This window comes from Schistocerca serialis, chromosome 4, assembly GCF_023864345.2.
Source record: "Schistocerca serialis cubense isolate TAMUIC-IGC-003099 chromosome 4, iqSchSeri2.2, whole genome shotgun sequence".
In the NCBI taxonomy this organism is placed as follows: Eukaryota; Metazoa; Arthropoda; class Insecta; order Orthoptera; family Acrididae; genus Schistocerca; species Schistocerca serialis.
In genome coordinates this window covers 520,079,021-520,106,026 of record NC_064641.1, presented here as the reverse complement: position 1 = coordinate 520,106,026, position 27,006 = coordinate 520,079,021, and the positions used below count along the sequence as shown (strand labels likewise).

At 42.6% G+C, this 27,006-nt stretch overlaps 1 protein-coding gene across 1 annotated transcript in view; it reads left to right on the top strand.

Moving 5' to 3' along the window:
• Positions 1-256: 256 nt before the first annotated feature.
• Positions 257-27,006, top strand: part of LOC126475244 (octopamine receptor beta-2R) — a 785,384-nt gene continuing 758,634 nt past the window's right edge. The window contains exon 1 of the mRNA XM_050102934.1: positions 257-309. The gene's annotated coding sequence lies outside the window, so the exon portion shown is untranslated. The remainder of the gene's footprint in view (positions 310-27,006) is intronic.

Below are 27,006 nucleotides of genomic sequence, written 5' to 3'. Positions count from 1 at the left end.
CCCATTGTCCTTGATGACTGTTTGCAGCGTCAGGGCCGCGCAAACAGTAACTCTGTAGGGCGTGGTAATTTCTCACACAGTGTACGCATGAAACCGTCGTGCTGTTGTATAAGCCAGATTGTAGACACAACATTAATTTAGTATTTTGTTCCCAACAAATTTAACCTGCTGTGCACCTACACTGTATAATAGGAATAAATAGATTAAGAGAATTATATTTGAACAGTAACAAATAATCGTGTTTCTGATGGTTTTCAGATTCGGTGCGCTGCGTTTGGTGTTGGCGCTCTGGATGCGCTGTTTCCTAAAGTAAGTGCAGATGGAGATAGAAATTTACAAAATTTAATCACTTGAATCTATCCGTAGTAGTTGGAAAACTGAAAGAGTGACTCTAGAAGCAAAATATGCCGTTTCCATGTTTTATTTATGAAATATCATTAACAGCTACGTGAAAATTAAAAAGGACGTAGAAATAAATGTACATTAATTCCTCCAATCGTCGTTAAGTTCTTAAAAAAGAAATTAAATTTCCTAAATGATCGATGGTAATTACATTATTGATAACTATCACTAAGTTGTTTAGATACACTGAAGAGCCAAAGAAACTGATACACCTGCCTAATATCGTATAGGGCCTCGACTAATGTATGAAGGGAACTGACACCATGAATCCTGCAGGGCAGTCCATAAATCTGTAAGAGTCCGAGGGAGTGGAGATCTCTTCTGAACAGCACGTTGCAAGGCATTACAGATATGCTCTATAATGTACATGTCTGGGGAGTTTGGTGGCCAGCGGAAATGTTTAAATTCAGAAGAGTTGTCCTGGAGCCACTCTGTAGCAGTTCTTGACGTTTGGGGAGTCGCATTTTTTCTGCTGAAATTGCCCAAGTCCGTCGAAATGCACAATGGACATGAATGGATGCAGTGATCAGACAGGATGCTTACGTGCGTGTCACCGGTCAGAGTCGTATCCAGACGTATAGGGTGTCCCATATCACTCCAACTGCACAAGCCCCTCAACAGTACGGGGCCTTCACCAGTTTGAACGGTCCCTTGCTGACATGCAGGGTCCATGGATTCAGGAGGTTGTCTCCATAAGTGACACGTCAATCCGTTCGATACATTTGAAATGAGACTCGTTAGATCAGGCAACATGTTTCCAGTCATCAACAGTTCAATGTCTGTGTTGACTGGCACAGGCGAGGCGTGAAGCTTTGTGTCGTGCAGTCACCAAGGGTACACGAGTGGGCTATCAACCCGAAAGCACATATCAATGATGTTTCGTTGAACGGTTCGCAAGCTGACACTTGTTGATGGCCCAGAATTGAAATCTGCACCAATTTGTGGAAGGGTTGCACTTCTGTCACGTTCAACGATTCTCTTTAGTCATCATTGGTCCCGCTCTTGCAGTATCTTCTTCTGGTCACGGCAATGTCGGAGTTTTTGGTGTTTTACCAGGTCCCTGATATTCACGGTACACTCGTGAAATGATCGTGCGGTTAAATCCCCAAATCTACTCTACGTCGGAGATGCTATGTCCCATCGGTCGTGCCCCGACTATAACACAACGTTCAAACTCACTTCAATGTTAATAACCTGCCATTGTTGCAGCGGTAACCGATATAACAACTGCGCTAAGCACTTGTAGTCTTATATAGGCGTTGCCGACCGCGGCGGTGTATTCTCCTTGTTTACATATCTGTGAATTTAAATATGCATGCCTATACCACTTTCTTTGGAGCTACAGTGTATTTATTATTGCATAACCCGTTTCGTTAGTATGACATGAACTACATCATCTGGTGACATTTCAGTTTTAAAATTTATTTTGCACGTATAGACTATTTCAGAACATTTTATGTATCTATTTATTGGTATATCACTAAAAAGGTAAGTAACATAAATTATGGTCTTAGTGTCTACCAGATGATCGTATACTGTTGAAAACAAGAAAGGCGTTAACAAGTAATGCAAAAAAATATTCCGTCGTAGATATTTCAGACGCTTTGTAGAATATCTACGGAGACCTGGCAGTGAACAAATGCACGGTGAGTCGTCTTCATCGTAACAGGGTCGTGCACACCCGTCCGAACTCCCGAGTGCCGGCAGACCCCCCCCCCCCCCCCCCCCCCGCCAACCCATATAACTGTTACCCCTCCAATGTTCACCTCATTCGAGGTGACTGACGGATCACAATCAAACACATGGTTGCTCAATTGGACGTCTCTGTTGATAATGCTAACACACTTGTCCACCAATTGCGGTACTCAAAGGTGTGTGTCCGCTGGATTCCTAGCTTTCCGTCTTAAACTGTTTGGCGCAATGAACGACGCACTCCGCTGGGAGCATTACGTGGATGGTAGGGCTGTTATTGAAGCAGCAAGAAGTTGGCTTCGCCGCCAACAAGTGGTATGGTACCATGCGGGCATACAGATCCTCACAGTAAGGTGGTGTAAGATCGTCGCTTTGAATGGAGATTATGTTGGAAAATACTGACTTCTAGCAAAAACAGTGTGGAATAATCTGGTGTGATGGAATGCTGAATAAAAGCAACCTTCTTTTAAAAAATGTGTTTTGTTACTTACTGGACGTACTTTCAGAGCAACAAAAATATAAGCAGCGAAATGAGGTTGCCCGAACATTGTCGTACATACACCTCTCCCATTATCGACAACAGTCTTTCAGCTTAGTTTTACAGGACATTATATTGTTTCCTGGTAATACGTTTTGGGTAGCGTGCTATCTTGGAGTAATTCTGTCGCAGCTGGCGTTTCCTTCTTTTGTATGATGAAAGGCAGACAGTTATTTTTCGTTTTCTGGACGCCATACAAGAAGGACGCATTGTACATGTTTCGAGTCGTTACCATGCCGTATTCTGAAATTTATCTTCACCTCTGAATAAATGGGTAAGTTCTTCATACAAATATCACTTAATTAATCAAATAACAGGTAAGCCGCTATCATCTGCTTGATGATGTCACCATTTTCCTGGAACCAAGCGAATACAATCTGGTGACGGCATTTTAAAATAGAAAGAAATACTACAGGCTGAAAGATAGGAAACTCAGTTGTAATAAGTGCAAAAAATAAATAGGTAAATCGTAACCTGTGGAGGAGACCTGTTGCTTTTGTATTTTATTTGTCGATATCATAGTCCACTTCATTAAAATTGGTTACTGCTGTCGGCTTTACAGCCATCATCATATCCAATAATTAAAGCAGTGACACACTAGATGATAGTCAGTACTGACAGAGCATTATTCGTATATGTGAGGTGTCAGAAGACGACTGCATGGAAACTATAGGAAACTACACAACATATGGAAAATAGACAGACTCGTACCTCAGTGGATGGAGCATCTCTCCAGGTTTTGACTCATTTTCCCGGTGCACATTATGGTCACCATTTGTGACGCGGCAGATATGCAGTTCATTCAAATCGCAGCTGCTGCTCGGAAAGTTCAGTGACACCAGCTCGCTTTGGAAATCTGTCTGTTGGGTTGCCTATGTGCAAGCGTGAACTAATTCAATGTGACGATACGAAATGTATGATTTGTCTGTAAGTTCTGACAGACGTGACTCCTAGTGGTGTGCTCCGCGTCTTTATCAGCAAAGTCGAAACCAGCAACTAATTTCAATAAAGTCGCATCTGACCAAGTCCTGGACTTGTATAGTCAAATTTTAGCAGCTTTGAAAAGGCCATAGCCAATTTTCTTTCCCATGGTAGCTCAATAAGATTTTCTAGTGACCTAAGCGTTGACGGAATGTTAAACTCTAATTTTTCTTCTTCCTTCCATTGAGGAGACACTGCCTGTGTACATGTAAAATTGTATCATGCCATTTTTTCTACTATATTGTAATCGCTATTCTAAAAGTGGCACCTCCAGTGAGTTATGAGACCTATTACTTTTTCAGCTTCTAATCGGTCACGAAATAAAACAACAGAGAAAACCAGGTGAACCTTTGTGTATTACGCAGTGTTTTGAGTGCATAGCGAGTACGTAGAGGTGGCTAGAAAGTAGTGTCTCCAGCCAAGTCTGAAGTGCTGCTGAAGGGTTTCGCCTGATTTCTTGCAGCTCTCAGAACGTAACTGTCATATGTTTCCTTTGTCATGACAGTTCTCGGCTGCATACCCCAAGTGCACTTCTGCTGCGTTTTCGATGGGAAATATACTGCCCAGACTTGGTTCCCTCTGATTTTCATCTCTTCGCTCACATAAACCGTCGGCTATGACACTATTTTGTCACAGGCAACGAGCAACAGACCTGTGTAGTGAATCGTCGGAAATCTCAGGCAGCTGCCTTCTTCTGCGACGGTATTGGAAAGTTAGTGCCACGCTACAACGAAGTTCTAAGTCAGACCGACGACAATGTAAAGAAGTAGCTAAACCACTCCGTCTTCAGGCCACAAGTGGCTCATCGGGACTATCCGACCACCGAGTCATCCTCAGCTGAGGATGCGGATAGGAGGGGCGTGTGGTCAGCACACCGCTCTCCCGGTCGTTACGATGGTTTTCTTTGACCGGAGCCGCTGCTATTCGGTCGAGTAGCTCCTCAATTGTCATCACGAGCTGAGTGCACCCCGAAAAATGGCAACAGTGCATGACGGCCTGGATGGTCACCCATCCAAGCGCCGGCCACGCCGAACAGCGCTTAACTTCGGTGATCTGATGGGAACCGGTGTATCCACTGCGGCAAGGTCGTTGCCCAAGAAGTAGCTAAAAGGTGTAGCTAAATCTTGCAAATAATACATTTTTAATTTTCACTGTGGTTTTCAGTGTGCGACCGATTGAATGTTGGGAAAAAATACCCCTCGCACTATTACTCATTGTAAGTCCACCAACGTTGTGAAAGGAAATATGGACAGAACATTTATAAACGGTTACACCATTGTCATCGTATATTTAATTATACAGCGTGTACAGTGGGTGGTCTATTTGGTTCAAATGGCTCTGAGCGCTATGGGACAACATCTGAGGTCATCGGTCCCCTAGAACTTAGAACTACTTAAACCTAACTAACCTAAGTACATCACACACATCCATGCCCGAGGCAGGATTCGAACCTGCGACCGTAGCAGTCGCGCGGTTCCGGACTGAAGCGCCTAGAACCGTTCGGCCACCGCGGCCGGCGTCGTCTATTTGGCTAACGTCACAGAATACCCAGTATTCTCGTTGCACAAATTCAGTGCCACTTGCATTTTGAATCTAGGCTGCAGTATTTAGGGTCTGATCTTATTACCTAAGAAGTGGGACATAAAACAGTTAAATTCATGCCACAAAGTTAAAACACAGTCGAAAATTCATTACTTCAATAATTCTAATGGGCTGTACGCAACAATATAATTTTACCACGTTTAACGTACTTTGTCAAACGATTTAATAGAGTATAACCATAAAAGAACATAGGCGTCTGTTGTTTGTGTAAATGAGCACTCAGATCAGCTGCCCAAAAAATAGGTACGCCATCTTAGTATGAACGGACCAGATTATCGATGCAACAAACCGACTACACCTAAAAGATTTAGACAAACATTTCACTAGTGTTAAAAGCAGTTAGAAGTGATTAATTTATTAGAATACTTGACCCGTATGACGGAGTAGTTGATTTCGGATCCCTATCCAGCCATTCAGATCTAGGATATCCGTAAGTAGCTTAAAGTGAACACCGACTGGGTTTCTTTGAAAAAGCTACCGCCCATTTCCTTGCATTGTCCAGTCCCAGCTTGTTTCGACTTCGTCTCTGTCGCTCTTCTGATCGACGAAACGTTAAACCGAATCTTTCCTTTCCCCTTTCTGCTAAAATTTAAGGTCGTCACTTGCTTGACACCATGATTCAGATTTTCAAAATGATTTTAAAATCTATCATGGCTTCCACTGTCAGTAAAACAATATTTACATATTCATACACTGACCGTTCTCTTCGAAAGCCACTGTTATCTACAGTTTTCTCAGTGATAGTTTTCACAACTCAGGGTACATGCCACTTCATAACAATCGTTTCACTGATACATAGTCGTTTTTACCCTGCTGTTCGATTAACGCGATGCATTCCTTATAAGTTAGCGTTGAACCGTTTCTACTCCACCTATCACTTTTGTTCCCAGCACTGCTCGAGTTACTTAGCCTACCCCTCACCACGACTCCACCGACTTGTGGGGACGAGAAAAGGGAAACATAGTGATCAAGGCACTCTATTCACATTTGGGGACTGCAGGTTCAGATCTTCCCTCCGACCATATCTTTTTATGTTTCCCTAGTCGATAAGACGACTGCCAGGAAAGCTTCTTTGAAACGGACATGGGAGGTTTCTTGGCACGTCCTTATTTAGATCGAGCATATCCTCCCTCGTTGCACCAACGTTCCACGAAACTTCCAACTACACTTCTTTTTAGTAATAAGTCTCAGCATGCCTGTACCACTCCCCCTTTATCTCAGGTACTATGCTACCAGTTTTCGTTTCATAGAAACATTTCTTGTATGAATCAGTGTTCATCAAAGTTCTGCATTTATACCCTAAGGTTTTTGTTTCCCTATATATATATTGGCGAGGAACTTCCACCTTCAAGAACCAGATCAGACAGTAGGAATCGCACCACCCGAAAATGATTAATGCAGAATAATTAAATTTCGGTAATACGTGTGTCGAGGTGACATATGTAAGTGATTAACATTACAAGATCACAGCTTAATGTAAGCAAGAGATAAACATTGGAAATGTGAAACGCTGCTACATTAATAACCGGTGAAACGGCTATGATTTTGAATGCAAAACGTGTACGCATTGTGTTGTACTAGTGGCAGATGTCATTTTGTAGGTAGAATTTCCACGACTGTTACACTTGGTCGGTCAGTATAGGCATGGTTAACACTGTTCATGGCTGACTCTGGAGTTGTCATTCGATGATGTCACATATGTGCTCCATTGGGGACAGACCTGGTGATCGAGCAGGCCAACGTGTCGACATTCCGTAGAGCATGTTAGATTACAACAGCGGTATGTAGGCGAGCGTTATCCCGTGAGAAAACACTCCTTCGAATGCTTTCGATGAATGCAACACAACAGGTCAAATTACCACATTGACGTACAGTTCTGAAGTCAGGGTGCGCGGGATAACCACGAGAGTGCTTCTGGCGTCACACGAAAGCGCACACCAGGACATAACTCCAGGAGTAGGTGTAGAGTGTCTGGCACTCATATACGAGGCGTGTTTTTTAAGTAAGTACTGTTTAGAAATTTAAAAGAAGACGTGCTAAGATATCTCAATAATTTTATTTTTACATGAAAGCCTGTGCCTTAATCTACTTTTCTATATAATTTCCACCAATACTGAGGCACTTGTCATAACGTAGTACCAGTTTTTGAATACCCTCTTCACAGAAGTCTGCCGCCTGGCTTGTTAACCACTGCATCACCACTGTTTTGACTTCGTCATCGTCTTGAAGACGCTGACCGCCCAGATGTTTCTTCAGGTGCAGGAACAGATGGTAGTCACTGGGCGCAAGATCGGGGCTGTACGGAGGATGATCTAGAGTTTCCCATCGAAAAGATGGGATGAGATCATTGGTCTGATTCGCCACATGCGGACGGGCATTGTCTTGCAGGAAAACGATGCCCTTGCTCAACTTCCATGGACTGTTGCTTTGATTCTGGTCTGACGTAGGCCACCCATGTTTCATCGCCCGTAACAATTTGGCTTAAGAAATCATCACAGCCGTTGTGGTACCGCTCAAGGAAAGTCAGTGCACTGTCTAAAGGTTTGGTTTTGTGCACATCCGTCAATATTGTCGGTACCCAACGTGCGCACAATATTCGGTAATTCAAGTGCTCGGTCACAATGCCATACAAAACACTATGAGAAACATTAGGAAAGTCATCCAACAAGAAGGAAATCGTAAAGCGTCTGTTTTCTCTCACCTTATTGTCTACTTCCTGCACCAAACTTTCATTAACGACTGAAGGACGCCCACTCCGTTGTTCATCATGCACATTTGTGCGGCCATCTCTAAATGCTCTCACCCACTTTCTTACCATTCCATCACTCATAGTGTTTTCTCCGTAGACTGCACAGATCTCACGATGAACATCGATCGCTTTTAGGCCTTAAGCACTGAGAAATCTTACAACAGCCCGTACTACACAGTCGGCGGGACTCGCTCCTGTGAACGGGAACGCGTTAAGCAGGTCTTGGAGTCACTCACGTCCATCCAGAAAAGTAAATACTGAGTTTAACGAAGGCGATGTTGGCCTGATGTATTCGACGATGCCCTTTAGCTACACTGTCTAAAGGATCGGTCTAAGAAGTACCAAATTAAGATCAACCTGAAGATGCCTAAATAAGGTGAAACATTTAGTTGAAAAACGGAAAACTAAAATTGCAACCAAGACTGTTTTTAACCAATGTTGTTAAGCACTGGTTTGCTTTATACCACATACGTATTTGAAGAATGTCTGTAAAATATACCGAGTCGTTTGACTGCGTCGTACTCTCCTTCAGACTTTACGGCTCTACCTATAGATACCTCTGCTGAGACAGGAACATCGAGCATTGAACAAGTTTGAAGAGAAGTATGACGTGGCCTAGCGACTCGGAAGATTTTATATTCAACCTTTCAGAATACTTATAAATGTACACGAAGTGAAAATATCGAAACGGCGACCAGTTTCGTTGTGCATATACTGTCTGTGCCTTAGTGTCTAGCATGGTATAGAAAACATGTGATGCCATATCTGTTGGAAGAACGAGTACACATACACACAGGAAATGCTGCGATATAATTGGAAGAATTCAAATAGGACGTGACGTATGTGCACCACAAGAATTGGCTGATACTGGGTGTACATTTCTGGAAAAAACCTTAGTGTACCTGGAAAGACGACGTCGATTTTGATCCGATGACGGCACATGCCAGCTGGAGGATAGTATATATTAATTATGGTTTCAACGTCGTCCGCCTACAAATAGCGTAATGACGTTGTTACAAGTGCGCCTTCTGCGTCTACCGTTCAATTGGAAATGCTCGAAGTCAGAAGGCTCAGTGTGTTACAAAAGTGTGAAGCAAGAAGGCAACCGTGCCACAGAGATGCACTCATGCTTCCTACAGCCAACTGAGCGAATTTGAAAAGGGTCAAAATTTGACCTTCAGAGTGACGGTACGGTCCCTTCGGAGAACTGACACACATGTTGGGCGTGCTGCACGACTTGTGCAACGATACTGGTATCAGTGGTCACGTCAACATTCCCACACCTGTTGACGAGGTTGTGGACATCCACACAAAACAGAAGCCCGCCAGCATCGTCGTATTGTAAGAGCAGCATAAAAAGGCTTGTGAGCTTAGGCGCGTCGATACGGACCTTTGTGAACCGGTTGGACTACGGACAGGCACACCTTTCCCAAACTTTATGGTCTGAGGTGCGATGAGCAATAACTCTCGTTCACCTTTGAATTTTCTGGAGGGGACGCTACCAGCGCTCGGTATACACGGAATGTTGTAACACCCAGTCTTTCTTGCAATGTGTTGTTCCAAAAGCATAATGGTCGACTAACTCCTGACTTGTCCTCCGGACTTGTCTGCAATCTGGGATCTGACGGGACGAGAAGCGACTCGTGCGACTCGTCAGCCTAGACCTCTTACAGAACTACGTGAACCGTTCGATCAGGCATGGCACAATGTATCCCAGGACACTATTCGCCATCTGTACGATCGACTGGATGTCAGAGTGAGTGCCTGTATTGCCACCTGCGGTGGCTACCCCACGTGGTGACATGGGTGTTTCACAATGGGTCGATACCTCATCCTTCTGAACCGCTAGTGCTATTTAACTGTAAATATAATCATTTCAGGTGCTTCATGTGCACTGTTTCCACGATAAATCCTGAGTGAAGTGGAAACTCTAAACGAGTGTGATAATTTTTTTGTGGCACTGTATTACGTCAGCACGTCCCTATTCCTTCTCTGCTGCTTTACACCATTCTGTACTAACACTGAAGGTCACCGGTGGCTTGTATGGCGGAGACTAGGGGAGAACCTTCCTTCCAATCATTCTCATCTGGGTGGGCCCGACAGCCTCAATAAATTTAAGGAAAGACATTACTCCATCATGCTGTTTTTTAAATATTTTATTGGCACTATGAGTTTCTGTCACTGACTGTTCTCAGGTGCATCTAACAACACACCATATATGTGTCAACGTGGAAAACTTTCACCAGTGACAGATTTAAAACCGGCGACCTCATAAGTACAGGTTGGACAGTGATCAATATTGATGTCTTTCGTGGAAAACTGTTGGCTAATAAACTGCCTCATAAGCAAAGTTAAGCATCATAGAGAGTTCGGATATCAATGTAGTTTCCTACACGTACACACCAGCGGCGAGTATGTAAACGATCAGAGGTACAGTTCTCTGCTACTGGTAGAATGGCCACCACAATGCATTAGTATCGTCCGTGTTTGGCAATGTTAACAGGCCTGGTGTGGGATATACACTCCTGGAAATGGAAAAAAGAACACATTGACACCAGTGTGTCAGACCCACCATACTTGCTCCGGACACTGCAAGAGGGCTGTACAAGCAATGATCACACGCACGGCACAGCGGACACAGCAGGAACCGCGGTGTTGGCCGTCGAATGGCGCTAGCTGCGCAGCATTTGTGCACCGCCGCCGTCAGTGTCAGCCAGTTTGCCGTGGCATACGGAGCTCCATCGCAGTCTTTAACACTGGTAGCATGCCGCGACAGCGTGGACGTGAACCGTATGTGCAGTTGACGGACTTTGAGCGAGGGCGTATAGTGGGCATGCGGGAGGCCGGGTGGACGTACCGCCGAATTGCTCAACACGTGGGGCGTGAGGTCTCCACAGTACATCGATGTTGTCGCCAGTGGTCGGCGGAAGGTGCACGTGCCCGTCGACCTGGGACCGGACCGCAGCGACGCACGGATGCACGCCAAGACCGTAGGATCCTACGCAGTGCCGTAGGGGACCGCACCGCCACTTCCCGGCAAATTAGGGACACTGTTGCTCCTGGGGTATCGGCGAGGACCATTCGCAACCGTCTCCATGAAGCTGGGCTACGGTCCCGCACACCGTTAGGCCGTCTTCCGCTCACGCCCCAACATCGTGCAGCCCGCCTCCAGTGGTGTCGCGACAGGCGTGAATGGAGGGACGAATGGAGACGTGTCGTCTTCAGCGATGAGAGTCGCTTCTGCCTTGGTGCCAATGATGGTCGTATGCGTGTTTGGCGCCGTGCAGGTGAGCGCCACAATCAGGACTGCATACGACCGAGGCACACAGGGCCAACACCCGGCATCATGGTGTGGGGAGCGATCTCCTACACTGGCCGTACACCACTGGTGATCGTCGAGGGGACACTGAATAGTGCACGGTACATCCAAACCGTCATCGAACCCATCGTTCTACCATTCCTAGGCCGGCAAGGGAACTTGCTGTTCCAACAGGACAATGCACGTCCGCATGTATCCCGTGCCACCCAACGTGCTCTAGAAGGTGTAAGCCAACTACCCTGGCCAGCAAGATCTCCGGATCTGTCCCCCATTGAGCATGTTTGGGACTGGATGAAGCGTCGTCTCACGCGGTCTGCTCGTCCAGCACGAACGCTGGTCCAACTGAGGCGCCAGGTGGAAATGGCATGGCAAGCCGTTCCACAGGACTACATCCAGCATCTCTACGATCGTCTCCATTGGAGAATAGCAGCCTGCATTGCTGCGAAAGGTGGATATACACTGTACTAGTGCCGACATTGTGCATGCTCTGTTGCCTGTGTCTATGTGCCTGTGGTTCTGTCAGTGTGATCATGTGATGTATCGGACCCCAGGAATGTGTCAATAAAGTTTCCCCTTCCTGGGACAATGAATTCACGGTGTTCTTATTTCAATTTCCAGGAGTGTATATTGACCGATCACAGTGAAGTCACGGAGATGCCACGTGTTCGCTTGAGAAAGCATTATCAGCGTGTAACAGGGTTTGTGAGTTTTCTTCTAGCTACCTGGTGAAATACGTCTGCGCTTGCTATCTCACAACATGTACTGAGCTCCCCGGAACATTCCGTGACATCCCACACCACTGGTTGAAGATTAGCAGCAATGTGACTGGGAAAATACTGTCCCATGTGTAGGGTGCCATGATGACCAAGACACAAACGGTTTGGTTTAGAGTGCTGCCGTAGGCAGGAAGCATGGTCTGCGAGTTCAGCGATGTTGTGTACATAGTTCCGCGTAGTCAGCGCGTACACAACTTTCCCACTAGAGCGCGCCCCGCTAAGCACAACAGTGCAGGCGCAGCGCTCGTCCGTCTCCGCACTACGAGACGGCGCTGTCTTAAGAGACGGACCAAATTCTGCTTCCGCTGATCCGCGTATTAATATGTAACGCAACCAATGATATTGCTGCTAACGTAGAACCTTTAACCTTTTCTCATCGCGGATCACACTCGCGCAGTGATACCTGAACGCGCGAGGTATTATAACGACTGTACAGACCTCCGATTAGTCTGTCTGCATTAGTCTGAATTAGTCTGTACTCAAGTTTCAGTCTGCGCCTAATAACATTTTCATATTCCTGTACATAGCCATGAAGAGAAATGTATAGACACTTTGTCAAGTATTAGAGATATGTGAGAATACGATTAACGTACCAAGACCAAAGGAACTTCAGATTGTCAATTGTAAATAGCATCCAGAATCAAGTTAAGTAAGGTTTATGATTTTTATTATTTTAATAAATGTGTGTGAAAATTAATCAAGTTCTGTTTAAAGTTGGTCACGGTCAATCTGCTACTCTAAGCGTGCAAGTGGCATTTCTATCGTCTGACCTAACGGTTCTAGGCGCTCAGTCTGGAACCGCGGCACTGCTACGGTCGCAGGTTCGAATCCTGCCTCGGGCATGGATGTGTGTGATGTCCTTAGGTTAGTTAGGTTTAAGTAGTTCTAAGCTCTAGGAGACTGATGACCGCAGATGTTAAGTCCCATAGTGCTCAGAGCCATTTGACCTAACGGCAGAAGATAATCACGCCACGATAAGACCACGAGACATATTGCTGACACTCGCCTACTTCGTTAGAGCGACAAGTCAAATAATCTGATGGTGTGTGTACCGAAGGTCTTACAGTACGCGCACCACAAGCGAGTGTCGGCTCTTTTCTGATTCGGAAGTCCATCGCGAGTATGGCAGCAACCTGGGGAGAACCCTTCCTCCATCATTTTCTTCTAGGTGGGCGTCACAACCTCATTAAATTTGAAGAAAGGCATTATTTCACAATGCTGTGTTTAAAATATTTTATTTTCCTACCAGATCTCGGACACTGCCCATTCTCAAGTGCATCTAAAAAGCATAACAACATACCATAAAAAAGAGGAGAGAGCTCAAATATGGAAGTCGTACAGCTACATCAGATGCAGCATTAAAGAAACATAGTGCTTCCTATAGTAACAAGTGTGGCTACATCATCGTCGTTTCGTTAAAAAATCGCATGCCCTGCGTATCTGTCCCCAGCACGTTACTCAACGGTCTTCATCCACAGTCTCTGTATTCTGCTGCACTATAATTGTGAACACTTTGTTGTACGTTAAAGACATATGTAATAATTTCAAACATTATTCACCTTTATGTATTTATTAAGGTATTAATTTCGATAATCGACACAATGTATGTCGTTTACCATACTGGACGTCCGGCCCAGGTAGCTGAGTGGTCAGCGTGACGGAATGTCAATCGTAAGGTCCCGGGTTCGATTCCCGGCTGGGTCGGAGATTTTCTCCGCTCGGGGAGTGGGTGTTGTGTTGTCCTAATCATCATCATTTCATCACCATCGACGCGCAGGTCGCTGAAGTGGCGTAAAATCGAAAGACCTGCACCAGGCGAACGGTCTACCCGACGGGAGGCCCTAGCCACACGATATTTCACCATACTGGACCAAAGTATGGTATAAATATTTATGTTCTGTCCATTAAATGTATTTTCACAATTGTACTAAAAGTTCTGCACCGGTTCTTATGAGTGACATCGATTTGTGTGTACGAATACCCTGTACAGGATGACAATTATTGACCTATATGAAAAAGACCGTAAATTAGTTACAAACTATGGCGTGCACACACTTTGTTCTAAATGTAAACGTCACTACAGATATTCGGATTTGCGTTGTGAAATGTTCGATGTGACTGCCATCATTGGCGATGATGTGGCGCAGAGAAACAGCGAAGTTCTGCATGCACCGCTGAAGTGTCGGAACATCGATGCTGTCGTTGACCTCCTGAATGGCAGTTTTCAGCCCAGCAATGGTTTTGACGTTATTGCTGTACACCTTGTCTTTAACATAGCTCCACAAAAAGGAGTCAGATGTGTCCAGATCCGGAGAATATGGCAATCAAACTAGGCCTATGCCAGTGGCCTCTGGGTACCCCAGAGCCAAAATGCGGTCTCCAAAGTGCTTCTCTAGGACAACAAACACTCTCTTGCTTCGATGGGGTCGAGCTCCGTCTTGCATGAACTACATCTTGTCGAAATTAGGGTCACCTAGGATAATGGGGATGAAATAGTCTCCCAAAACCTTCACAAACAGTAGTCACCGTGGCATCAAGGAATATCGCACCGATTATTCCATGACTGGATATTGCACACCAAACAGTCACCCGTTGAGGGTGAAGAAATTTCTCGATCGCGAAATGCGGATTCTCAGTCCCCCAAATGTGTCATTATTTGACGAACCCATCCAGATGAAAATGAACTTCGTCGCTAAACCAAAGAACAATGCGCATACTAATCCTCATCACTTCAGCCGTGCAGTTTGAACGCCCTAACGCAAACCGTTCGGAAGTTATGACGATTTTATTTTATTTAGTTCAATACTTGTCAACCTCTTTCCCACATGGCTGTTAGTATAGGACAGAGATATACTCAGAAATAATATCGATGGTACTGTAACATCTTTGAATTTTTATGCTCTTGTAAGTAGGCTGTTTATGTTTTCTTATTGGCAACGTTACGTAGCGCTCAATATGAAAATCACTGGCTGTGCTGTGTGCAGTCTGTGGCTGCTTTGCATTGTTGTAATACTCGCCATTGTAGTGTTAGGCAGCTGGATGTGAACAGCGCGTAGCGTTGCGCAGTTGGAGGTGAGCCGCCAGCAGTGGTGGATGTGGGGAGAGAGATGGCGGAGGTTTCTAATTTGTCATGAACTGATATATATATATATTATGACTTGTGATGATATTAAGGTAAATACATTGTTTGCTCTCTATTAATATCTTTCATTTGCTAATTATCCCTATCAGTAGTTAGTGCCTTCCATAGTTTGAATCTTTTATTTAGCTGGCAGTAGTGGCGCTCGCTGTATTGCAGTAGCTTGAGCAGCGAAGATTTTTGTGAGGTAAGTGATTTGTGAAAGGTATAGTTTAATGTTAGTCAGGGCCATTCTTTTGTAGGGAATTTTGAAAGTCAGATTGCGTTGCGCTAACAAAATATTGTGTGTCAGGTTAAGCACAGTCATGTGTAATTGTTCAAAGGGGACGTTTCATATGTCGACCCTTAGCCTAGGATACCTCACTGGAATCTTCTGATTTTTCTTGTAGTTTGTGTAATTAGTGTAGATTTTGTTTATTGCTAGCGCGTAATTGTAGAGAAAATCTCCTTTGTAGTTGTAGCCTTTCATTGTTGTACAGTAAAACAGTTGTGGCATGCATATAGATTTGCACCAAGTATTTCGCAGCTGTAATTAACTAGATATTATTTTCAGTGTTAATGTGTTCTCTTATTTTTGCTCTTCAAATTGTGTTTTTCTGTGTTGTCGTGTGAAATACTGTGACAATAATGGCGTGTGAAAAACGTAATACTAGGCTCCAAAGTAAACTGAGAAATGACAGTGAAAATGAGAGCAGTGTGTTAGCGCCACCGAGTAATGAATTAACTGATGTTCAAAGTAGTAATTTGGTAATTGTGCATAGGGAAATGGAGCGGGCGGCAAACAATGGTGTAGACAGTGAAACAGGTAGTGAACAGGGAAGCATTATCGATCGATCGGTCGGCAACAGCTCGCCTCAGGAATCCGAAATGACAGGACACAATTTCGCAAATACTGTAGATTCAGGTTTTGGGTCATCACCGTTTTCTCAAATAAGTCAAGACACATTTTCTGCTTGTCAAAATGTGAATGTTGTCGGTGCAAATGCACTGCCGAAAAGCGTAGAGAAACAGATTCCAGACACTAATACATTATTATTGCAATTAATGCAACAAATGGAACACGACAACTTCTAGCATATTCCTCAATTAGACATTTAGGGTGAATAATTAGATCCCTAACAGTTAGAGAAAACATTTGAGAACTATATTTCATTATTTATTCACTATTAAGATTAATTATGGTCCTATTATTTAAGCAAATAAATCTATTCTTTATAAATCAGATCTAAAGTCTGTAATGACGTAAAATCACAAATTTGTGAGCATTTCCAACCTATTTTTTCGCGGCATGAAAATGCATTACAGAATCATGAAGCAGCCATAAAAGAACTGCAAACTATTTTTCATGAAAATCACAACACCTTGCAAGCTAAAATTGACTCAGTTGCATCTACCGATTCGGTTACGCAACTTGCAAAAACTCAGGAAAACTTAAAGGACACAGTAGAAAGACACATGGAGGAAATTAGTTCATTATCAGAGAAAGTAGTTGAACTTTCGGATCAGCTAAATAACTTATCTACAAAGGTAGATGATGATCTGAATGACACAACACCTGTAGCCTTCACTGACACAGAAGAGTATGAACAAATTAGAAAATTCAAACAAAATCAAAATCAAATCAATACACAGTACAAAAGAGAAATCCGGGAAGTGCAAGATCAGTTGGCACAAGTAGTACAAGAATTACGTATTTCAGAGGACACTCGCGCCCCAATACGGGAAGAGGGACATACAAATACGGAACAGACACAAAATAACAACACAGGGCACTTCGGAAATTGTGAAAGAAGTTGGCAAGGTACGCCGAATTTTGAGATGGAACCGCCGAAACGACGTAACTATGACCGAGATGCTACTCGCCGACACGATGATTTTGACTATAAGCTGTTCATTACTACACGTAAATTCAAAACGTTTAAGAATTCTGCCAACGACATTCATCCACAAGCATGGCTCCATCAATTCTCTCAATGTTTTCCTCCCAACTGGTCGTTGGAACACAGATTAGAATTTATGTGTGGCTACTTAGAGAATGAACCAGCTGTAAGAATGCGATCGGTAATTCACGATTGCCACAGTGAAGGAGAGTTTTACCATGCCTTCCTCTCAGCATATTGGTCTCAAGCCACACAAGACCGTGTAAAACATAGCATCATAATGATGAAACGTTTCGAACAATCTGAATTTTCCAGTCTTATGAAATATTTTGAAGACATGTTGCATAAGAATCAGTATCTTTCAAACCCATACAGCCCCTCAGAACTCATCCGCATTTGCTTAATCAAACTGCCTGAACATTTACGACATATTATTTTGGCAGGACGTTGCAAAGACGACATTGAAGCATTTCAGGGACTCTTACAAGAATTAGAAATTGACACTGACAATCGCGGAACGCGAAACCAGGAACACAGCAATTACAGGTCACATCCGTCGCAATTCCGCGATGAAAGAAGTAATAACTTTACACGACAAGGCTATTCTTACAACGCAAATCGTAACCAAAACAGACACCATCCATATGACAACCGCTGGCAGAGTAATAATAGTTACAGAGAAAGATCGCATTTCCGTAGTAATGACTATTACAGAGACAATCAGAGAAACAGACAATATGGGAATCAGAACTATTATTATCAAGGGAGACAGAATAATTTCAGACGCAACAGTTCAGCGCGCAGTTACGATTCAGGGAGAAATTCTCCACCACATGACCGACACGAAAGAAACTGTGTCAACTACCGACAAAACGACAGACCTGAATTCCATCAGAACTGGCGAGCTTTAAACAGAGCGGGGCCCTCTCGGCAAGGCGAATTTGTGGAAGTTAGGTCTCCTAATCCCAATAACGACGCGCGCCAACAAAGAGACAGACAATGACTCGCACCGCAGGCAGCCGCGTGCGCCGGCTGGCTCAGAGAAAAATAACAAAGACGCGAACCTTGAGAAAAGATTTAGCATTCCTTACCGACGTGTAAAACATGACAATTGCTTTGCAGTTGAAAGTCTGCGTACTAGGAAGAGTAAAGGTTTACACCACATTTCACATGTAAAACCGTTTATTGAAAGATAATCAGCTTTTTAACTTTGTCTTTGCCACATAAGTTTTCACTTTACATTGCTAGTATGCTTTGTCAGCCTTAGAATCTGTTACCATGCAACAATGTTTGAAGTTAAATATCCAGTCAAGAACCAAGAGAACTTATTTAAACAGAAATTACGAATGCATTGTTATTGTGGACAGACGACACAGTGTTATTGTGTGTGTGCATTCTTGCTTGTTTGTTGCACGATTACGTAACGACTATAAGGCTCACATACTTAGAACATTTACCAGTACTGCTAATGAGATTTTAAGGCAACATTTTGGTTGACCTGAAAATATATTCTGGATTTAAAGTACTTTCTGTGAGATACCAGATGACACAGTGTTAGTTTATGTGACAGTTACACGATTTTATCACGACGCTACTAATGAGTGACAATTTACAATGTTGCTTTTGCAGTGTTTCTGTTTTATATCCGCACAGTTTTTCTGAATTCTTCTGGAAAGCAAAACATGTTTTAGTAGTAAGCTACAATGTGAGGCCCTTTTCTTAGCACAACAATACTTTACAGTATAGTATTTTCTTGATCACAGTAATGTGCATAATAATTATGATATCTATACACAAAGCATTTCACTTTCGTTTCTGATGGGGTAAGTACATTGACTTCTGCAGAACTTAGCTTTCGGAGGACGATAACTATGACACTTCCACAGAATTATCTTACAGCAAGACGCACATTTAGCGCTACAGGACACGCATTTGAGTGATTAATTTTGTACTTAAAACATTTATTTTTAAAGATTTTTGAATTACAAAGAAAGTTTTCCATGATACATTTCATTCCATTGCTGTAATCTGTAACACCTGAGGGTATAATTACATTAATCCTCAGGGGGGTATACGCTTACTTTATGTACCATGTGTGTGGCAACCACAAGGAACCCTAGCTAATATGGTATTTGCTTATACAACTTTACACATCGGTACCATATTTCTCTAAAACATAGATTACACAGCGATCTGATCATTTAACTGAGAGTTAAACATGTTTTTTATTACATCAGTGACATATGTTTACGCAACTACAGAGTTGGATTACTTCACACTTACGAAATTGTATTTTGTCTGTACTGTGTGATCTGTTCATATTTTTTTGGAATCATTGTGATGCTATGAGAGCTTTGAATGATGTATTTGGTATGAGATCATGATTTTTAAAGTACGTTTGAGGCAGCTGACACTTTTGACATGAGCAGAGAATTTTTTTAGGCTTAGAAATTATTGGAGGAAGTTACGACGATTTTGAGATTTGACTGAAGTGTTATGATGTTATTATTACGACGACGATGTGTATTATGTTGTTGAGGAATGTTTATTATGCTACGTATTTCTCACGATGAAATATTGAAGAAGTGTCGACGAATATGTATATGTATAATGAGGTAAGGAATAATGAGTAGTGTTTAGGGACTCTGATTTATGAAAAGGATGTTGGAAACCAAGAAACGTACTTTAAGAGTTATGAAATGTGTGTGTATATTCGTGAATGTATTACAATGCAGACGAAAATTTTTTTGGACACTGTTATATCAATAGCATTTTGTTTCTACAGATTTGTAACGCAAATTCTTGACCTGTGAAATATTTTTATATGCGACTGTCTCTGTAGCGGAAACTGCTGTCGTAAATATTTCCGTAAGAAAGTTAACGGACCACCTACACATAATGCGTCGTGGGCACCCAGCTGTGTCAGACGCCTGGAGAAAAAGCCATTAGCGCGTGCCTTTCAGAGCACAGGAAAACACCTGGAGAACAAGCCATTAGGGTGTGCCTTTCATCGCTAATGCGACACCCTCGTTACCTGAAAACATATGATTACTCGTACTTTGTGCTAATTACTGAAATGCTTATGAATTGATGGGAAATATTCGTACATCTGCACACCTGATTATGACAAGTGTCTTTCTACGAGAGTTGAGAGAATTTCTACTAACTTACGAAATGCCACATGACTATTGAATGATGTTTTTATGCTTTGTACATAATTGCTTATTTCATTTGATACCTGTTTTCCAGCTGTGTTGCAGCATTGCTTTTATAAAATGAAATGCATTTGCTAATGTGAACACTTTCTGTCAACAGATCTATTAAATAATTATTTTATGATCCACATTCTTTAAAAAAAAAGGAGCACTGGGAAAGGAAAGAACAATAAGAAGGAACTAATAACAGTAACACATAATTTTCTTTTCAAGTACTTGGTAATTTCTTTTGTAGAATAAATTGTGATGCATCACTCTAATGTTAAGATGTGACATAGGTATTAGACATGGCCATTTTAGTGTAATATTTTTTCTGCTTGCGCTATGTCATGTTTAGGTATAAGTTGCTGCTGTTTGCCAGGCATAGTGTTATTGAATTTGACTTTTGCTAATTTATACTGTAGCTTGCTTTGCAATTTTCCATTTTTTTCATTGCTGTTTATAATAATTGTTTTACGTGCTGCTGCATTGCCTCGTTCCTTAGTTTAGCATCTGAGCTCAGTAGATTTAAGTTAGCTTAAGAGGGGGTAGCCTCTAAGAGAATGAGTTGCGATGAATTGGAAGAAATGCATTGAGAAAACAGGTTTAGGTAGGATTTTCTTGGAAATAAATGATGAGGTAAGATAATGGAAAATAAAAATGAGGTAAGAAATGTGTGAACATATAAACACAGAAAGCATGCTTAGTTAGAATTTTTTTTGGTGGAAACAAAGGATGAAATAAGAGGAAAGATATATGAAGTTTTGGGTTGGACTGCAGTACCAAATGTTACACTGAAAACGAACCCTGTCCTTTCCTATTGGTGTTATCCCACTATGTGTTTGTGTACCCTTGTGTATTTGTTTTCTTCCTGTCTCTGTGTAGTTTCATAGAATTTTTTCTTCTTTTAATATTAAGCTACATTCACTATGATGAGGAATACTGTTATCCTCGAATATAATCGGCATTAATAATATGTTATTTACTTTGTAAAGATGATTAGACATTATTTACTCTGTTTTGTGTTAATGCTAATGTGTGAAGTTGATGTTTCAAAAGTTATTGTGATCTTTTATGTATGTACTCATGTCATAATTCCTGTAACACTGACGTATATGTCTATTTCTATTCTTTTGTAACGCCTGTTTTACTACAAATGTTATCTATATTGTTATGTTTTTTAATGATGTATTTTGTACCTTTGTAATTGTATTCTTATGTTATTAAATTGTAATTGTCACCAGTTCATAATATTATTAACTTGTTAGTTACATTTCACTGCACACGTTTCTGTTGGTCATAGTATGTGGACAATATGTGAGAAGTAGGGACTGTTAGTGTTTGCACGTGTGTTACTAATTCAGCAAGGGACTGGATAACAGCATTGCTGGTTCTAAGGACAATTCCAAAAACGTTGTGAGTGCACAAGTGGTGGTTTATGGACTTGCTATATTCTCTGCAAGACTCTTTGATGGTGAATGTGCACCTGCACAATCGCAACAGATGGCTGCTGGCCATCTCTACAAGGACTACAGTGGGTCTGCACCTCTGGTGGCCCACCAATACCATTATTTCTACAAGGACTGCAGTGGGTCTGCACCTCTGGTGGCCCACCAATACCGTAATCTCTACCAGGACTACAGTGGGTCTGCTCTGTGATGACCTACCTACCAATATTCATCAAAACTTCGAATGACTCTGCTGTGGGTTTGCTCTGTTGTGGAGCATTACCTGTCTGCATATCAAGAGTCAGCACTGTTTTTCCGTTGGAAGGACAACACTACTTCTTCAAGACTGCATGGAAATCCACTACTTCTGTGTGCATTTTCTTTTACTGCTCAGACTTTGAGAAAAACTCTGCATTTTTACTGTGATGAACAATGTGGACTGTCTTTATGGACTGTGAGAAATTTTTAGCTTTTGACCAACATTGTATCAATAAGTGTGTGCATTTGATTTCTTTGTTATTGTAATTATGAAAAATTTTTTTCAAATCTGTATTGGCCACTGCCCCATCCAATTTGTAAAAATTTTTGTGGGGAGCATGGGGGCTATGTAAGTAGGCTGTTTATGTTTTCTTATTGGCAACGTTACGTAGCGCTCAATATGAAAATCACTGGCTGTGCTGTGTGCAGTCTGTGGCTGCTTTGCATTGTTGTAATACTCGCCATTGTAGTGTTAGGTAGCTGGATGTGAACAGCGCGTAGTGTTGCGCAGTTGGAGGTGAGCCGCCAGCAGTGGTGGATGTGGGGAGAGAGATGGCGGAGGTTTCTAATTTGTCATGAACTGATATATATATTATGACTTGTGATGATATTAAGGTAAATACATTGTTTGCTCTCTATTAATATCTTTCATTTGCTAATTATCCCTATCAGTAGTTAGTGCCTTCCATAGTTTGAATCTTTTATTTAGCTGGCAGTAGTGGCGCTCGCTGTATTGCAGTAGCTTGAGCAGCGAAGATTTTTGTGAGGTAAGTGATTTGTGAAAGGTATAGTTTAATATTAGTCAGGGCCATTCTTTTGTAGGGAATTTTGATAGTCAGATTGCGTTGCGCTAACAAAATATTGTGTGTCAGGTTAAGCACAGTCATGTGTAATTGTTCAAAGGGGACGTTTCATACGCTTCTGGCTACATGTCACATTTTAATAACATTCAAATGCTGTTGTTCTCGAAAGCACTTCCATGTCATACACCTCACATCTTAGATGATGACTGCTGACGACCCTGCTGTGCGCAGTATGCAAGGCAAGCCATTTGTTACCGCAACGACGACGATGTATCCACATCTGTTACTATAGGTAACTATTATGTTCGTTTAACGCTACGTTCAATGTCTGAGCTCCCCCCCCCCCCTTTTTATGTTGCGTTATGGTTTTCAGATGCACTTGTGAATAACCAGTCCGTGAAACCAGTAATGCAAATAAAATATTTTAAGCACAGCCTGGTGGAATAGTATTCTTTTTCACATTCTTCTGCTGTTTTGGACTAGCACAGCGGTTTTACTATTGGCGTTATACTGTGGAAAGCCACCGGGTGTGACGTCAAGCTAGCGCTGGTAAGACTGAGGGAACAACGGCACGTCACGGACTACCTGAGTCGTCATGCGTTACCTTGCACGTGACAGTATGGTGGTGGCATTTTTCATAAGGCCAAAGCTAGCCCACCCATGGCAATAGTCTCTATAAATTGCCTATTTCATGTTGAGGTATTCCTGTGGCCAGCATGATCTCCAGGTCTCTCTCTGAGAGAACTGTGTGGCACCAGATCGAACATTAGTGTGTGTCTCAGGTGTCAGTATGCAGCATATCGAGCACTAGATGCAACGTTGTGGGCCAGCCTGTCTCAGGAGACGACACAACGGCTTCGTGAAACACTACCCATCTGAAAAAGTGCAAGGACTTGGACCACAGGGGGTGCAGTCCCATTGATAAGTGGACACATACTGCCACGTCGTTTGTAAATATTTTAAGCACTGAAATAATATCAGACACTGTCTCAACCTACGAAGTTTCATTTCGTTCCCTCCTCCCTTCTGCCTGCTTGACTTTTTTTGGCGGGGAAAGGGATGCGCAGTGCGCATGTGTGCTGGAGTACAACGCGGGAGGGCGGAAGCGCCCACTGCCGGCACGGAGACGGCGAGGTGGCCGGCAAAGGCGCGGGTGTGAGCGTGCCCAGCCTGCGACGACCGACAGCTGACTACACCGGATGCAATTCGTCTTCGTCCCGTACTGCCCGCCACGGCCCTCCGCTATCCTTGGCAATTCGAGCCGCATCTGTTCCCAAGCGAGTGCGAATCGTGTGGTCTCACTCAGCGCCTGAACAACATGCGCTGGTGCTCGACTGGTAGTGGTACCACCTTTTCACGCTCTATTTAGAATCAGTGGAAAGAACTGAACGGTTAATGTGGAAGCAGTCACTGAAAATGCAGTGACATGAAATAACGTCACCGAAAACCCGTCAGAAATGCCTAGCACGCAGTGTATTTTTGGCGGTCAGTCTTAAGCACTCCGCTATCTAAGCATGCTTCTAGAACTGACTGAAACTATCATTATCGCTGATGCTTCCACCGTTGATTTGCATACACTAGTGGCCGAGGCTCTCTCAAGGGGTCTGTATAAATAACATCACTGAAGGTACGGATTTGATGGAGGACTGTGGCTTACAAGGGTTATACCGGACGTTAATAAAAAGTACTTCGTGTTTTGAACGGTGATAGTACGGAACAAAACAAGACAAAAATTCAGCAGACATGGGCTCTAAAATGCATACCTTAAGAGTACTGGAACTTCGCTAAAGTGAAACACATCTCTTCTACAGGGCTAGTGCATAAGTTCGTAGCATTTTTCACAAACAAATATGAAAAAACCACAGCTGCTAACCGTCGTACGACAAAATGGCGCAAAATTCAAATTCGTCCTTACTTCCCGGACACCCGTTGTATTCTCCTTTACTATTTGCAACAGTCTGCCAATGCTGGAGTAACTTTTCGATTCTGTGACTGTAGAAATCAGTGGTTTTGAGGTGAAGAACTCGACGAGCCGTGTTTGGAGCGCATTTTCATCCGCAGAGGAAGTTCCTTACAGGTCGTTCGACAGAGAGCGAAAGAGGTGAAAATCTGAGGACGCAAGGACAGGTGAATAAGGTTGGGGCGGAATGACTTCCCAATCCAACTCCTCTACAGTATTTTTTGTCAGTCTCGCAAAATGCGGTTGGGCTTTATCCTGGAGTTGCACCACTTCACGCTGCCTTCCTGGTCTTTGTTTTAGAATTGCGTCTGCAAGACGTCTCAGTTGTTGACAATAAATGTTAGCAGTGATGGTTACACCTCGGGGAAGCAATTCGTAGAACACCACACCGTCGCTTTTCCACCAGATGCATAACATTATATTTTGTGGACGCGCGCAAGTCTTTGGGTGGGGAGTCGCTGCTGTGTTTGGCCTCAGCCTTATGTTAGCTTAAAGGCCATTTCTCATCACCAGTAACCATACAGGATAGGAACGATTTACCAGTCAGTTGTGCACATCAAAAATAACATTGGTAATTACTGTACAAACAGCTCTGTCAAAGACCATGCAACAAGAGATAGACTCAACTTACATTTACTAACAAACAATAAACATAAAAATCAAAACAGCATTTTCTACCGAGGAATAAAGCTGTACAATAAATTACCGAAAGATATTAAAGAAATTGCAAAAATACACTTATTTAAACAGGCAGCTAAAAAGGACCTCTTATGCAATACATTTTATGCATTGAAGTATTACTTAGGTAAAACAGAATAGGAGTTTGATAAAAAAAGTCTTTTACAAATAAATAATAATGATTATAAAACTGCCAAAAGTCCATGTAACACCTTCACTTCATGTTTTTGCCTTCTTTTTAACTTTCTTGAAATGCTTACCCCCAAGCTACGCATAGCTCAATACAAACACCTCTTTCTGAGCTCGTGTGTGTGTGTGTGTGTGTGTGTGTGTGTGTGTGTGTGTGTGTGTGTGTGTAGTGAGTGAAGTGTTATGAAATAATGTGTGTATAGTGTGTGCAGTGACTGATAGTAAGATATGAGTGAACAATGTGGCATTACATTATTTAATAAATTACACTGTTCGACATGGGTTCTATTTCTGATATTAAAGTATGTGCTTCTAGACCATTTTACCGTGGGAAATTCAAATATGTAAACAAAATATCGTAGTCAGGGATACTTTTTATGTAATATGTATATATACGTATATTCACAATTCATGGCAAACACAGAGACGTTATAGAGAAATACGGGTATGTTGCCGCATCCAGTAGTGATAGAACATGATAATTTCTTGTGCAACAGCAGGTGGGAAAAATCAGACATCATTGAGTTATCCCCCGCCACACCTACGTCATTAAGACCACCTTAAACATCTCATTAACTCGAACGGTGACAGCCGGTCGCTGCCTCGGCAGTAAAGCTTCACGCCTCCTAGGGGCAGGTGCATCGAGTTTACAACAGTGGTGTTAGCCGCAATTTGTGTCAGTCTTAACGAGTGGGTGTTTTGGCTGCCAAGTAACTGTCTGTCATATTTCCGAGCACGGTTGAATTTTTTTAGTTCCTGTGTGTAAACTGATTGAGCCTGGTGCTGAAGGTTTTTACACATCAGCGTTCCTCTAGTTCCCTACTATTAAATTAATACAGGTGTATCACCAAAGTGGTATTTTTAAATTTGCAGAAATGCCACGTCGTCGTGGATGTCGATATAAGATGGACAATGTCTGCTACATCTGTGGGAAGTTCACTTTTGCCAGAAATAGGAAGAAAATTTCTTCAGTCATAAAGAAAGCATACAAACATTACTTTGGAGTAGAGGTAGGACACCAAGATAAAAAATGGGCACCACATTTCTGTTGTGCTACATGTTACTGTAAACTAATTCAGTGGTAGAAAGGTAAAAAGAATGTGGCGTTGTTTGCTGTTCCCATGGTGTGGAGGGACCATGTTACTGATTGTCATTTCTGTCTAACAAAAATTCAGGGTTTTACGATTGTTATTTCTGTCTAACAAAAATTCAGGGTTTTACAAACAAAAAGTCAAAGAAGCACATTGTTTACCCAGATCTGCCGTCAGCGAGAATGCCAGTGCAGCATTCCGACAATCTTCCAGTACCTTCAAGAGCTCGAGGTCAAATTCCGAGTGACAGTGAAATAAGTAGTACTGAAGAAATCACAGATGATGATTCTTTATATCACTGCACAAG